We start from the raw sequence: 14,504 nt of genomic DNA, 5'->3' as shown, positions 1-14,504 counted from the left end.
GTAGTTTCCTTCCGGACCTTTCTGACAAGAGTCTTCCTCGTCTTAGCGCAAGCTCGGGGGGCAACGGCCTCTGAGAGTCGTTTCCGCTTGGGAGTCAATTTAACGGCGCTCGGCTGAATCTGCATCACGCTTTTTGATGGAGGAGGCGCATTCTTGCCGAAGAGGACCACAGGAGCAACCGCCAGAAAGCAAAAAGGCGATCCATCGTCGTTCATCGGCTCTGGGCCGTCTTCTCGCTGCAGAAACAGGAAAAGGATTCAAGAGGCGCCCAGTAAGAGTTAAGAGAAGAGATGTCGATTAAAGACGATACCTCTCCGGCGGGGATATCGTACTCAGGATGGATCTGCTGCAGCATTGGGCCCAGAGCTCTCCGGAAAACGTGAGTTTTCCACATTGACCACCATTCCTCGAAGCCAACGACCGAAGAGGTAAAGGAAAGATTGGCGGGAACAGATAAGGGGAGGTCGGCGAACAGGCTGTAGCACCTTTGGGTGGTCAAGGCGTCAGGAAGGTCCACCCTGCTTGATGTCAACAAATGGAGAAGGAAGTGGGGAGGCACCTGCGCAAGGCCAAACTGCCGGGCTGCTACGACCGGCTGATAAAACTCATAACCAGGCTTGAGAATCCGGTTAGAGGTACTCATGCCAACCGGGAGAAGACAGGGCCGAACCATGATAGAGTAAAGGCGCCTGGTGTCAGCATCATAGGCAATGTCGGCTAATCGGAAGGTAGCCGGGTTCTCAAAGAGCTCAGAATCGGCATAAGGAAGGAAGTCTGGGTTGTCAAGGCCTTTATAGAAGATCTTGAACCAACGGGAAGCATCTAAAGGATTCAGTTTCCCGCCAGGGAGACCATACAAGGCCTGCCCAAAACTAGTGCACCTAATCTGTCTCCCACTCAGATCAGGGAAGGAATTGCCGACTAAGGAAGGGAAATTAGGGTCAAAACTTTGGAAATAAAGACGAGCCCACAACTGGATAAACCACCATGGGTCACCGGTCCTGATTTTCTTCTGAGAAAGAAGGCTAGAAGTCATCAAATGGAGATATCTGTAAAGTTCCCCGAGAAATAGCCTACCAAGGCCAACAGATTGACCCCTGGCCAGTTCATAAGCCAAGGATAGGTAGTTCTTGGTTGGAGCAAGAGAAGGGCCACAGAAGAGGAAATGTTCGAGCCATAGGTTCAGAAAGGCTGTGTGCTCCTTCTCAGATACAGGGCCCTTGCTTTTCTGGTATTGGCTCAAGTATGTGCTCCAGTTAGTGCACTCGGTTTTGGATGACAGTTTGTAAGGGACCACAGGGAGGCTGTAAGCAGAGGGGCAGGTTGATGATATATCCAAACCGGTAATCATCATAACATCTAGCAATGTTGGTGCTAATGGGCTGTGCCCGAAGAGAAAACAATTCAAGGCGTCAGACCAGAAATAGCCGATGGTCTTCAGAAGGTTTTCGTCTTTTTCAAGGGGAGAGAGAGACAGAGACAGAGCATCGGCTATCCCGATGGATTCCCATAAGGGCTGGTAGGCGCTCGCTACTCTGTTGTACCAAACTATCCAGTTTTCAGGTGGATTTGCCCAAGCGCGGAGGCTGTCCGACCAAGATTCAAGGTCTATATCCTGACTCACAAAGGGGATTCGATTGGCTTCACATGAAATCAAATCTATGGGTTTCTCATAGGAACGAGGCCCAAGGCAGAAAGAATTGGGGGAAGAAGGGTGCGGCAAGAAGATATCGGAAGCCTGAAAAAATCCCAAGAAAAAAACAAGATTGCCGAAGGGGGAATTAATCAACCGCGAAGTAAAACTTGCAGATGCTGTGTTAAATTAATGGGGGGTCGGAGTTCACCTTCAGACCAAAGACATCGGCGGCGGTGCGCGAAGACTCCACCATCGGGAATCTTGAATCGAGATCCTGGAGGGCGGATCTAGGTTTAGCGGCGCGAGATCGGATATGTGTCTCAAGGGCCCGAGGGGATCTTGCGGTTAGGGTTTGTGAGCAAAGGGGATCAGAGTTGATCTGGATCCCAGAATCCTTGGAGATTTGTGTCAGGAGAAAGGCCAATGGAAGGGTAAAGTAAATTGAAGGGTCATTTCAGATCCGGATCGGTATATTCTGAAGCCAATGCGTTGCCATCGGCTCTTGAGACAGATGATTGCGCCTAAGAAGAGTTGCCAGTACAAAAGAAAATTCTATTAACAGCGAGACAGCAAATACAAAAGAGGAGATAACTACTCCTAAAGATGGCCTAATAAGGACACTACAGTCTACCACCAGTACACGCCGGAGGTCTTGCGGCGCTTGGGTGGTGGAGCAATGCTTGGGCCACTGTCGCCGGTGTCGCTGCCGCTGTCGTTGTCGTCCCCGCTATCGTTGCTGGTGAAGTTGTCGTCGCCTTCGGTTCCTTCGCTGCTGTCGGAAGAATCATCCGATGACCCGCTAAGAAGGAAGGTACCTGCCATCGGATCTTCTTCGGAGGAGAAGGAATCGGCTCGTTCCTCCGAGGAAGAAAGGTCTTCCCCCCAAGACGCGTCGTCTTCATCCTCCTCCAGCTCGGCTCCGAGGAGGAGTGCGAGATCCTCGCCATCAGTCAGGGATTCATCATCCTCTGACTGGTAACGGAAGTCCCACTCCTCTTCATCCCAATGCAGGGGAGCACGGGCTTCGTAGGCGGCGATCGGATCATACTCCGGAGTTGGTTCTCGGGAGGATTCGGATTCATAAGAAATAACGGAGGAGGCAGAAGAGGAAGAGGCTATGGTAAAAAAGAGGAAGGGAGTAATTGGTGATGGCTGCGAGAGGAAGACGATTGGGGAAGTCGCCATAGGAGAGTTTATAAAGATAAATCGAGGGGTGGAGCGAATCGGCATTGTGACGGTTCCCGAGGAGAGTGGTACAGAGCAGTCGTATCGGTTGGAAGTCGGAAAGGCGTGGATCGGAAGCCGAAGGGTCGAGGTAATTTTAAATGATTTCTGAATTACCATCGCTGAAACCAGGGGGGCATGTGTTATCGCCATATTCTGGACGGGCCAAAAGTGGGCCAAGGAGCAAGACGGGCCTAGGGAAAGCTGATGGCAGGATTACAGATCGGGTCCCGTACAGGTGTTTGGGGCCGGTAAGGCCGTGTAAACTCAGGTTTAGGCAGTTAGGATTCGTATCGTGTTTGGTTAGGGTTAGTTAAGGAGAACAAGTCTATGGACTATAAATATGTACCATGGATAAACAAGAAGGGAGATTCATTCATCAATAACTCACGGCGCATCGCCTCCCCTGTTCCAGGGTTCTTCATCGGGTAAGTGCCATGTTGCCCCCTGATCACGCTTCGCGTGATCGGGGGCGCATTGCTCTTGCTTGTTGCTTTATGTGTTGCTCGTTCTGAAGCCTTGTAGATGGCGAGTAGCATTAGTTATCATAGCGCGCATAGAGTAATGTTATTTTTATATCATGATCTTGCTCTGTTCGTTGTTCTTGCGTGCTTCGCGATCATTGCACCCGTTCATGGATGCAATGATCGCGTCTTGCTTTGTTTTTATTGATAGATCCGATCTGTTATGGCTAGTTCCTACTTGTTAGGGATTTAGCTCAATATGTGCATGATTAGGCCTTGCAAACGAGTTGAAAGTTCCGGCAGTACGTTAGTATCGGATCTTAGTCTGCGTAGAGGGTTCCTTAAGGAATCGGCTCTTTAGCTGTTCTTAGGGTCTCTGTTTGGGTTGTTTGTTCTGATGCTTTGCGTATTCGTTAGGCTCAATCACGTGTAGGACGTTCCGATTGTGTAGTGAGGGCTTAGCTGTCGTAGATCGGATTAGATTAATATCTTTAAAGCAAGTTTTATCCCATTATTATATACATATGTTGTCTGACCCAAAGATCCGGTCCGGTAATGATGCAATCGGCTCTTTATAGCCGATACCGGGGAGGAGCGATGAGCCGATCACGGTTCGGACTAATTTTTACAAGTGTCTGTGCTTACAGGAATTTCACAAATCACACCTTCCTGATCAGGTACAGGATCAGGTGGCACGCCTAGCAACTCCAAGTCAGGGTGTGCGCCAGATCGCTGGGCTGTTGACCGAGGGACCGGGGCCCACCAGCCGTCCCGGAAGCCTCCCGGCTCCTCGTGTTGCCTGTCGCTGCTCGCCGGTGGGTTTCGATCGACAACAGCCGTATCGCATGCCTCCAAATGAATTAGCAGAATTAAAAATTCAGCTCCAAGATCTTCTTGATAAGGGTTATATACGCCCAAGTGCTTCACCTTGGGGTTGTTCTGCTCTCTTTGTCAAGAAGAAAGACGATAGTCTGAGACTATGTGTCGACTACCGTCCTCTCAATACGGTTACTATCAAGAATAAGTACCCTCTTCCCCGCATTGACATTTTGTTTGATCAGCTAGCCGGAGCTAAAGTCTTTTCTAAGATTGATTTACACTCTGGTTATCATCAGATTAAAATCAGGCCCAGTGACATTCCAAAAATGGACTTTATGAATATCTGGTTATGTTATTTGGACTTACTAATGCACCGGCATATTTCATGTATCTCATGAATTCCGTATTTATGCCAGAACTTGATAAATTTGTTGTGGTCTTCATCGATGATATTGTGATATACTCCAGAACCAAAGAAGACCATGCTAATCATTTACATGTCGTTCTTCAACGACTACGTGATCATCGCCTTTATGCTAAATTCTCGAAATGTGAATTTTGGCTGGATAGTGTGAAATTTTTGGGACATACTATCTCTAGTCAAGGCATATCGGTTGATCCAACTAAAGTTCAAGAAGTTATGGACTGGAAGCCTCCCACTTCAGTCCATCAAATTCGAAGTTTCCTTGGATTGGCGGGATATTATCGCTGATTCATTCCAGACTTCTCCAAGATAGCTAAACCCATGGCGGAGCTACTTAAGAAAGGAGTTAAGTTCGGTTGGAATGATAAGTGTGAGGAAGCATTTCACACCTTGAGAAAACTTCTAACGACTGCTCCAGTACTAGCTCAGCCAGATAGTACACAGCCTTTTGATGTATATTGCGATGCTTCTGGAATTGGCCTTGGTTGTGTCCTTATGGAAAACAACCGGGTTATTGCTTATGCATCCCGAGCACTTCAGACTCATGAGCAAAATTATCCAACACATGATCTTGAATTGGCAGCAGTTATCCATGCTCTCAAGATCTGGAGACATCATCTTATGGGGGCTAAGTGTAACATTTACACTGACCATAAGAGCCTCAAGTATATTTTCACTCAAGCTGATCTAAATATGAGGCAAAGGCGTTGGTTAGAATTGGTCAAAGATTATGACCTTGAGGTACACTATCATCCGGGCAAAGCTAATGTGGTTGCGGATGCTCTTAGCCGCAAGTCACATTGTCACTGCTTAACCATATCCACCTTTAGCGACACTCTTTGCCATCAAATGAGGAGACTCAATCTTGAGATTATCCCCCAAGGTAGTTTAAATTTGATCTCCATTAAGTCTACTCTGCGGGATAAAATCATTATGTTGCAGCTATATGATGAGGGTGTCAAAATTGTCAAATCCAAGCTATCCCAGGGAGAAGCTAAATATCGGTGTTTTCACACTGATCATCAAGGAGTCCTATGGTTCAATGATCGGATTGTTGTGCCTAAGGATCATCAACTTCGTAAGCAAATCCTCGACGAAGCACATTTGTCCAAATTCTCTATTCATCCTGGTAGCACCAAGATGTATCAAGATCTTCGGCAACATTTTTGGTGGACCAGAATGAAGAGAGAAATTGCCAAATATGTATCCGAGTGTGATACGTGCCAGAGAGTTAAAGCTAGCCATTTAAAAGCCTCTAGTACGCTTCAGCCGTTACCCATACCGTCATGGAAATGGGAAGACATTAGCATGGATTTTATTGTCGGTCTTCCTAACACATCTCAAAAACATGACTCCATATGGGTGATCATTGATAGACTCACAAAAACAGCTCATTTCCTTCCTGTGCATACCACTTACTCTGTTAAGAAGTATGCCGAGATCTATCTGGAACAAATCATTCGATTGCATGGGGTTCCAAAAACCATCATCTCTGATCGAGGGCCTCAATTTATTGCACGATTTTGGGAGCAGTTACAATCAGCTCTAGGGACCAAACTGATTCGAAGCTCTGCGTACCATCCCCAGACGGATGGGTAGACTGAGCGAGTTAATCAAATCCTGGAAGACATGCTCCGAGCTTGTATTATTCACTATGGTACAAGCTGGGACAAATGCCTTGCTCTAGCTGAATTTTCCTACAACAACAGTTATCAAGCTAGTCTTCAAATGGCTCCTTTTGAAGCGTTATATGGTCGCAGATGCCGAACTCCTTTGAGTTGGTCAGAGACCGGTGAACGCAAAATATTCGGACCAGACCTAGTCATTGAAGCTGAAGATAAGGTTAAGATTATCCAATCTAATCTTAAAACCGCTCAGTCCAGACAAAAGAGCTATGCAGATAAGCGGAGGAAACCTCTGCAATTCCAAGTAGGAGATTTTGTCTATCTCCGAGTATCACCTACCAAAGGCGTCCAACGCTTTGGCATAAAGGGGAAGTTAGCACCTCGATATGTCGGGCCCTTTGAAATTCTCAACATTTGTGGCCCAGTGGCTTACAAACTTCGCCTTCCATCTCAATTGGCTGCTATTCACGATGTCTTTCATGTCTCTCAACTTAAGAAGTGTGTTAAAGTACCCGCGGAAATTGTTGAGACATGTGCCATTGAGATTGAACCCGATCTATCGTACATTGAACAACCTCTTCAAATCCTAGATACCAAGGAAAGACTTACCAGAAGAAGGACCGTTAAGATGTACAAAATCTTATGGGATCATCACACCGAAGAAGAAGCGACTTGGGAAACAGAGTCTTATCTTCAACGGAATTTCCCAGACTTCCTTCAAGCCAATCCCCAAATCTAATCATCCGTTCTACTCAGCGTCGGAATCTCGGGACGAGATTCTTTTTAAGGGGGGAAGGCTGTAACATTCCTGTAATTAGAATTTAGACACTAGGTATTAGTGTGTGGTATGTATATTAGGATTTGTACAAAGCACTAGGGGTGTATTTGTAAAGTATGAATTTTATAAGTTCTTGTGTGCAATTGTGTGAAAATATTCTTAAATGTCAAATTCAATGGACTATAGCAAAGAAAAGTACGAATATGAAGTAAAAATCTAAGAGAAATAGACTTTATATAAAACTAAGGTTTTATGTGTAATTAAAACAAATATAAGGGTTACATATGAAATGGTTGGAATATAAAAGTCAAATTCAAATTTACTTAAGGGTTAATGTGTAAAAAGTACAAGTAATCATGACAGGTCAGAAAATTTGTAAACATGCCCAAAGTTTGATCAAAATTAGGTGGGTAAAGACAAATTAATTTAAATTCCATCTTATTTCAAAATGTAATTCAAATAGCTGTAACCTTTGAGTTTCTGAACCCAAGCCCCAAAGCAAAGTTGTAGAGTTTGAAAAACTCTACAACTTTCATGTTGAACACTTTTTCATTTGACCTTTGTAGTAGTGGGGAAAATTTAGTTTGCAGACGGGTCCCTGAACTCTTTGGAAATTACGAACAGGTCCCCCTGACACCTCCCTGCTTCGTCTTCCTCTGGCACGCGCTGCTTCCCTCTCTGCGCCGCTCCTGCCACCGCCGCTCGCCGCCGATGCCGCGTCCCAAGCTCCACCTCCAGCTGCTACACCGTCCACGCGTCATCTCCCCTCGATCCCGGCCTCTCTCCTCTCCCTTCCTGGCCTCGCGCGCGCGCCACGACACCCCTTGCCATCTCCGGCCGCCACCTCCTCGCCATCGTGGACAGCTAACTACAGCGCCTTAACCTCCTTCCTCTCGCGCGCAGCAGCACCACTTCAACACCTACGTGCCGTTCTGTTACTCCCCGCGCCCATTTTCCAGCATCCGAGCCGCATTTTCCTCGCCGTCGTCTTCCTCCGCTCCGACCGCGCACGGCACGCTCGTGGGCAGTCCTCACCAGCTCACCCCCGCCCCAATCAACACCTGCACAAGCTTCCCCGTGACTTGCTCGTGCTCGACAACCCACTGTTCTTCCCCAATTTCCACTGAAGCTTTGTCCCCGACGAAGCGCCGCCGCCGCCACTTTCGGTGTCACCGTGGACAGCCCGCTCGGAGCCTCTCCAAGCCACCACGATACCCAAGCCAGCACCACATCATCGTCCTGAAGCTGTCCGACCCATTCATTGGCTCTCTAGTCCACCACAGTGCCTCCCCGACGCTCGCCGGCGTTCTTCCTCGCCGCCGCCGCATCGGTCTCCGTCGATTACCCTTGATCCAGTGTCCATTCTTCCGATTGATTGTGTCTACATGTTCCCAGTGACTCACTGGCTCTCGTGCGCAGGATCTTGGCCAACGTTCACTGCCGGAACATCGTCGTCGCCGTCAACCCCTCCGCCGCCGCCTCGGGTCCCCGTCGAACTCGACCATTTCGGCCATCCCCGTCCACGACAAGTAGTGCAACTAGACCACAGTAAGACCCTGAGCCTTTCCCTGCCCTTGGACCTCACCGCCGGTGATCACCGTCGCCGGAACACGACCACCCCCGCTTTGCTCTGTTCGGGTTCACGGCCAAGGACCTCGGGTTAGAAGGAAAAGAAACCCAGGGGGTTAAGTGCACAGTCTAAGACTCAGTTGAATAGTAACCAGGGACCTCCTTATGTAAATATTGCTGCCAACTTAGAATTACTATATCTCTTCGAGGAAAAATCATAAAATTGTAAACTAAATTTTGTTGGGATCTTTAGATAAAGATCTACAACTTTACTTAAAGGGTCAACTTCAGTTTCTGAAAGTTTGATGATCTAATTTAAATATCAACTTTAGTTGCTTGTAGGTTTAAGAAATGCATAGTAATTCATAGAAAAATGATAAAATAGTAAAACCAATTCTGTTAATTTTCTTTTAACCTGTAGAATTGAAGAAAAATAATTATCTTTGCACTTTAGTATTATTTCCTTAATGTACAAGTTTTATTAGAAATAATGTGTAGTTTCTTTTATATAATTACTAATTATACTTGTAAATGTTCAAAAATCATGAAAGTATATGAGGGTTCTGTTTTGTAATATTATAACATGTTATTAAGTTTTTAACTAAGAATTAGGTGTTAAATAATTTGGATATAATATAATTGATCCATAATGTAATAATAATACAAAGATCATGTGAATAATTAGTATAGTCAATGAATAAAGTTTTTAAGAACCACCCCACCTGTTGTTCCATGCCCCTAGTTAGGTAATTAGTATAGCTAACCCTGTTGTTTAATGGGTTTAGATAAAACATATAATACCCGATAAATGACTGCCCAGTACAGGGTAATTAAGGTGATTATCGAAATATAATATCCTATACATTGAATTGCAACTTTATCGTGAATTGAAATACAAATGTATGCATCCATTAAACTTCATCTTGCATATCATGTAGACTCGACCACTCTCGCTGACGTGGATTATCAGCTGATCCCGGAACAAGAAGAAGTTTATTCTGAAGACCCCGGGCATCTAGTCGCGGATTTCTCTGAAGCCCCGAACCAAGGTTCGGAAGAAAATAATTTGACTAACCCCAACCCTACCAGCGAAGGCAAGCCCCGGACATAACCCCTACTTTATTACACTGCAACCTATATTATTATTTATGTATATCTTTATGCATTAGGTTCTTAGGAGTTGTTTGGGAACCTTAGTTGCATAATTCCAGGAACCTATGTATTGAATACTAGAACTTGGGTACGAATAGCTGCTCTGCCTATAGGACCGGTAGAAGTCGAGTGATTTCCTGTCACTCGCGCGATATAGGAATTGTGATGTTTACATTCTTGTTATCACTATAAGGATGACGGACGGGAGTTTTATGAGGTATCATGGTCAAGATGATACCCCGTCTGTTTTGATGAATTTGGTAAGGTCGCAGTGTGTGGTAGCGGTGGTTAAGCGTTTGAAACTACTAGCCACATGCCGTGAAATATGGTAAGCGGTAAGCCTAGTAACCGATCGGCCCGAGGAGTGGACATACCTCCCACCACATGTATTTGCTTCTTTTGGTTACTTAGTTCGACGTGTAGGCATGCGTGTTGCTGGGCAACCAGGAGTACGGGTTTTGTAGTCGCGCTACAGACGTACGTCCTGCACTTTGGATGTGCGTATGACCTGCAGTCGCTTGTGGTGGCCCTGATCCACGAGTCGGAATGAAAGGTAAACGGTTGCTTCGGAACGACCCTGTGGTGTTCCAAGCGTGTGAGTTAGGTTTACCTTGCAAGGGTTGAATCTCGATTCAGAATCGTCCGCCTCTCACGATGTATGAGACTGCTTATTCCCTTTACCACATAGAATAACAAGAGTAATTATGTGATTATCAAAGATGATGTTTGAGTAAAGATTCTACCATGTTTGAATAAATTATAGGTGCTTACCTAGAATGGTTAATCAACTAGAACCTGAAAGCTAAAAGTTGAAAATTAAGGATCTACTCTTTGTTGCTTTTCAGCTGAAAACCCTATCCAAAGCTAAAAGCCATCATGAGTCTAGTTATGGGCTAAGGTATACCCAATTCCGGGTAAGTCTTGCTGAGTATTAGTATACTCAGCCTTGCTTTTGTTGATTTAATCCAGGTAATCTTCCTGATGAGCCAGCTTTCATTACACCGTGGCCCTACCCTTTGCCTGATGGTTGGTCCGTGGAATGGGATCCGTCCCCGGCCAACACAGATTCCGCCGAGTGATATTATGCCAGGGCTAGCATAATATCTGTAATGACGACGTGTATAATGACTACACTTTTCAAACTCCGCTGCTTTGACTGAAAACTAAAACCTGTCTTGTAATAATCTCTCCTCCGTGGGAGCTAAGGATGCTTTGTACATTTTTGTAATATAACTGCCTGTGGTGTAAGATATTTTGGCATTGTATCTCTGGACTCACCTTCGTGTGAGGTACCTTGTTGGATCCTGCGTTCGGTGGTTTATCGGAACGTTACCCGACAGACCAATAGTTTTATACCGTTTGAAGTACAAGGTAGCCCTTCGGTGAGGACTCGCGTACTTGAGCCGGTATAAATCAGGTTGGTTCTGCCACAATAACAGAGCCGATTGGAAACAACAGGGGTTCAGCCGATGGAATCGGCAAAGGAGGGAGCTGTCTACTTTGCCTTAGGAAAGCGGCTGATTTCCGTTTGAACGAGAAATTGGCAGGAGCGGTCTCCGTGTATGATCAGAGGGGATTAGCCAATTTGGGTTCACCTGAGGTCAAATCGGCTGATATAGAGAGGAACGTTGAAGGTATAGTACTTCAAGGATAGAAAAAGGAAGGATCTTGCCGATTGGATTATGAGCATGTTTTTGGTCTATCCGATAGGACATCTACTGGTGCTAGCTGATTGGCCAAAGCTGTATCAGCCATGCCTAACAGAGACTCTTACTGTGCTAACTTGCTGATCTATGGTGGTGTGTTTCGGCAGGTGCAACCGATATGTCATCTAAATCGGATGTCTAGCTGATCACTGCGCGCATCGGCTTAGCCGATTTGTGTACGTGTACTAGTCGATCGGTGAATCGGCATACTAGCCGATTTAGTGCATTGGCACACTAGCCGATTTACACATCGGGTAGAACTAGTTGAGTGATGTATCGGCATAGCTAATTGATTAATGCGAGTGACTAGCCGATGGTGCATTGGTAGACTAGTCGAACTATGCATCCGTATGGTCTATGTCTCGGTGTATTCAGTCGATTGGTGGGTTGGCTGTGTAGCTGGTTTTCACCCTTAATGTGCTCCTATAATTACTGGGTCATATCAGCCATGTAGCTAATTGTCCTACTCTGTAATAATTATGCCTAACTAAGATGTGCTTAAGTGTTATTCTAGGTAACTAGGTGTGGTTGTATCTGCTTGATTACGTCGATAAAACAATCGATTGACATCTAGCCGATGGGGCCATCTAAACTAGATCCGTTACAAGAACCAGGTGGAACAGGACATTAACATCGGACTTAAGCTGATTAGACTACAAACATGGAACTAGACTAAAGAGAATTTGGCTGATGGGCTGGTGTCAATAGATGGGTAGCTAAAGAGGGCGTGAGGTTGATGGGCATACAGCTGATGGGTGTCCTACGGGTGCGTAGCCAAAAGGCATATGGCTGATAGGTGTGTGGCCAACATCTCAGTTGATAAATCGGCTGGTATCAGTATGCTGACAGAGAAGGGTAACTAAAATGGATTCGTTATATCTGGCCGTTATAGAAAACAACCAGAATTGGCTTGGATCAGCTGATAGCAAGAACCCTAAGATCGTGTGTGCATCTCCGATACATCGACTATGTGCAGCCGGTGTAGGACAGAATAAAAGAATCGTATCGGCAGTAGCCGATATTAGAAAGATAACAACCGTATCGACTAATCAGCCGATGGTAGAAGCATATCAAATGAATTGCATCGGCTGACAGCCGTTACAATGAAACATCATAGATTCAATTGAAAAGGATGCTTAGCGGCTGAGCTAATAGCCAATGCTGAAGCATAGCTACAGAGATATATTAGCTAAGTAGCAGATACACACAAACTAACAAGGATCCTTATACGAAAAGGACTTTAAGGAGACTGCAATCAAGACAAGGACAATGTCTTGATGGCAGGGACATGAGCACTCGTGTGAAAGGATTAACTAACATCACACATCTCTATCACAATAATATGAGCTAACACTACCAAACTTATGAACAATGCAAAACAAAAAACATGCTATGTACCAAACATATCATTCACTCTTCTACTGGGCAATCATTTATCGAGTATAGATTAACTTAATTAGCTACACTATACAACATGACTAAGTACGTAAACCAACTAGGGTTAGTTTTATTTTATCTTCATAACTATGGTTTATAACTAACAACCACTAATCTACAAACAAAGTTTGGCATAAAAATTATTATGCTACACAGATTCAACAGAGACCAATCTATCCTATACAACCAGACTAAATACATTAACATCACTATTAACTTTGCAAAACCAGTCAATTTATTTCTAAAAGAAATATAATCACAAGAATAACAAAACTGAAGACAACTCAACAAACCATATTAATAACTTGAGTTTCTGAGAAGATTTATCTCTGAAACTTCATGGATATGCTATACTCCCTTAAATTAACTCCCTAAAATATTTTCATCATTTTACATGCATAGGATCTAGCACAAATTAATTAACCTTAGAATTAAATCATAAACTCATAATTTAAGTTAGAAAGTACTACTGACTTTGAAAATTTTATCCTGGATTATATTCCATTAGTAGAAACCACTATAAAAGATTTAACCATAACTCTAACAGGATCATTCTAGAATAAAGATTTGAGATTCAAGCAACATATCATCAAGGTATTTAAAATCCTTTGCTAGGCATCAGCACTAGATCTGCAAATTTTACCTAGGTCTCTACTTGAGACACACATACTATGATTCAAATTTCAATTGTAACATATGCATAGAACATGAGATACAAATAAAACCCTCATTTCCTAATATTTAAACTAGATCACAATCCAGGCATATTCAGCTCAAGAGCACAACAAAAAACTTGTAGATTTTGACTTAAGGATTCAAACAAAACTGGTTTTTCATTTTTATGAATTTCCTACAAATTTCTATGGAATTTAGAAGTTCACTGACTTGAAATAAAGAAGGCTCTGGAAATTTTATAGAGAACACCCAGAACTTTCTAAATCGAAGCAATCAGGTCCCTGGTCGGGGGAACAGAGGACAGGAAGAAGGCAGCGGCGTTCCGGCAAAGGGGGTCGCCGGCAGCGAGGGTGAAGGTGATAGGAAGATCCAGTGGGTCATGGCGAACCTTGGGGTAGCCTTGGTTGGGGAGGAAAATGGGCGGAGGGTGGCTTCTCGCGGCGAGCAGGATCGGCGGCAGAGGAGCTCGACGGCGGCGAGGTTCCGGTGCGGGAAGGGCGGTGAGGTGGTGCTGGAGAGGTTTAGTGGGTGACAAGGAAGCTTGCCAGGGGGTTGTAGTGGGCAGAGGATGGCCGGAGGGGTACTCCCCATGGTGACACGTGGCGGCGGCGGTCGGGCTTGGCCACGGCGGCGATGTTCCGGCATGCTGGGGGTCGAAGAGGCTCGGTGAGGTGGTCCAGGAGCTTCCTCGAGGTGATGTAGTCCTACTTGAGTGATCGCGAGGGGTAGGAGCTGCTGGACGGCCGGGTCGATGGGGAGGCCGAAGCGGCGGCGGAGGAAGGTCGATGGCGAACGTCGGTGGGATGATCTAGTGAGGGATTTGCGCCAGGGTGGGGTCGGGGAGCACCGGTAGGAAGTGGAGAAGCTTGGTAGGGGGTCGAGGAGAGCGGGGAGGGGCTGATGATGGCTGCCCACAGCGAACAGGGGCGGCAGTGGCCATGGCACGCGGTGGTTCAGTTCGAAGAAGCAGAAGAAGGAAGGAAGGAAGAGGAGGG

This window comes from Panicum hallii, chromosome 7 (assembly GCF_002211085.1).
Source record: "Panicum hallii strain FIL2 chromosome 7, PHallii_v3.1, whole genome shotgun sequence".
Classification (NCBI taxonomy): domain Eukaryota; kingdom Viridiplantae; phylum Streptophyta; class Magnoliopsida; order Poales; family Poaceae; genus Panicum; species Panicum hallii.
This window is presented reverse-complemented; position numbering follows the sequence as displayed.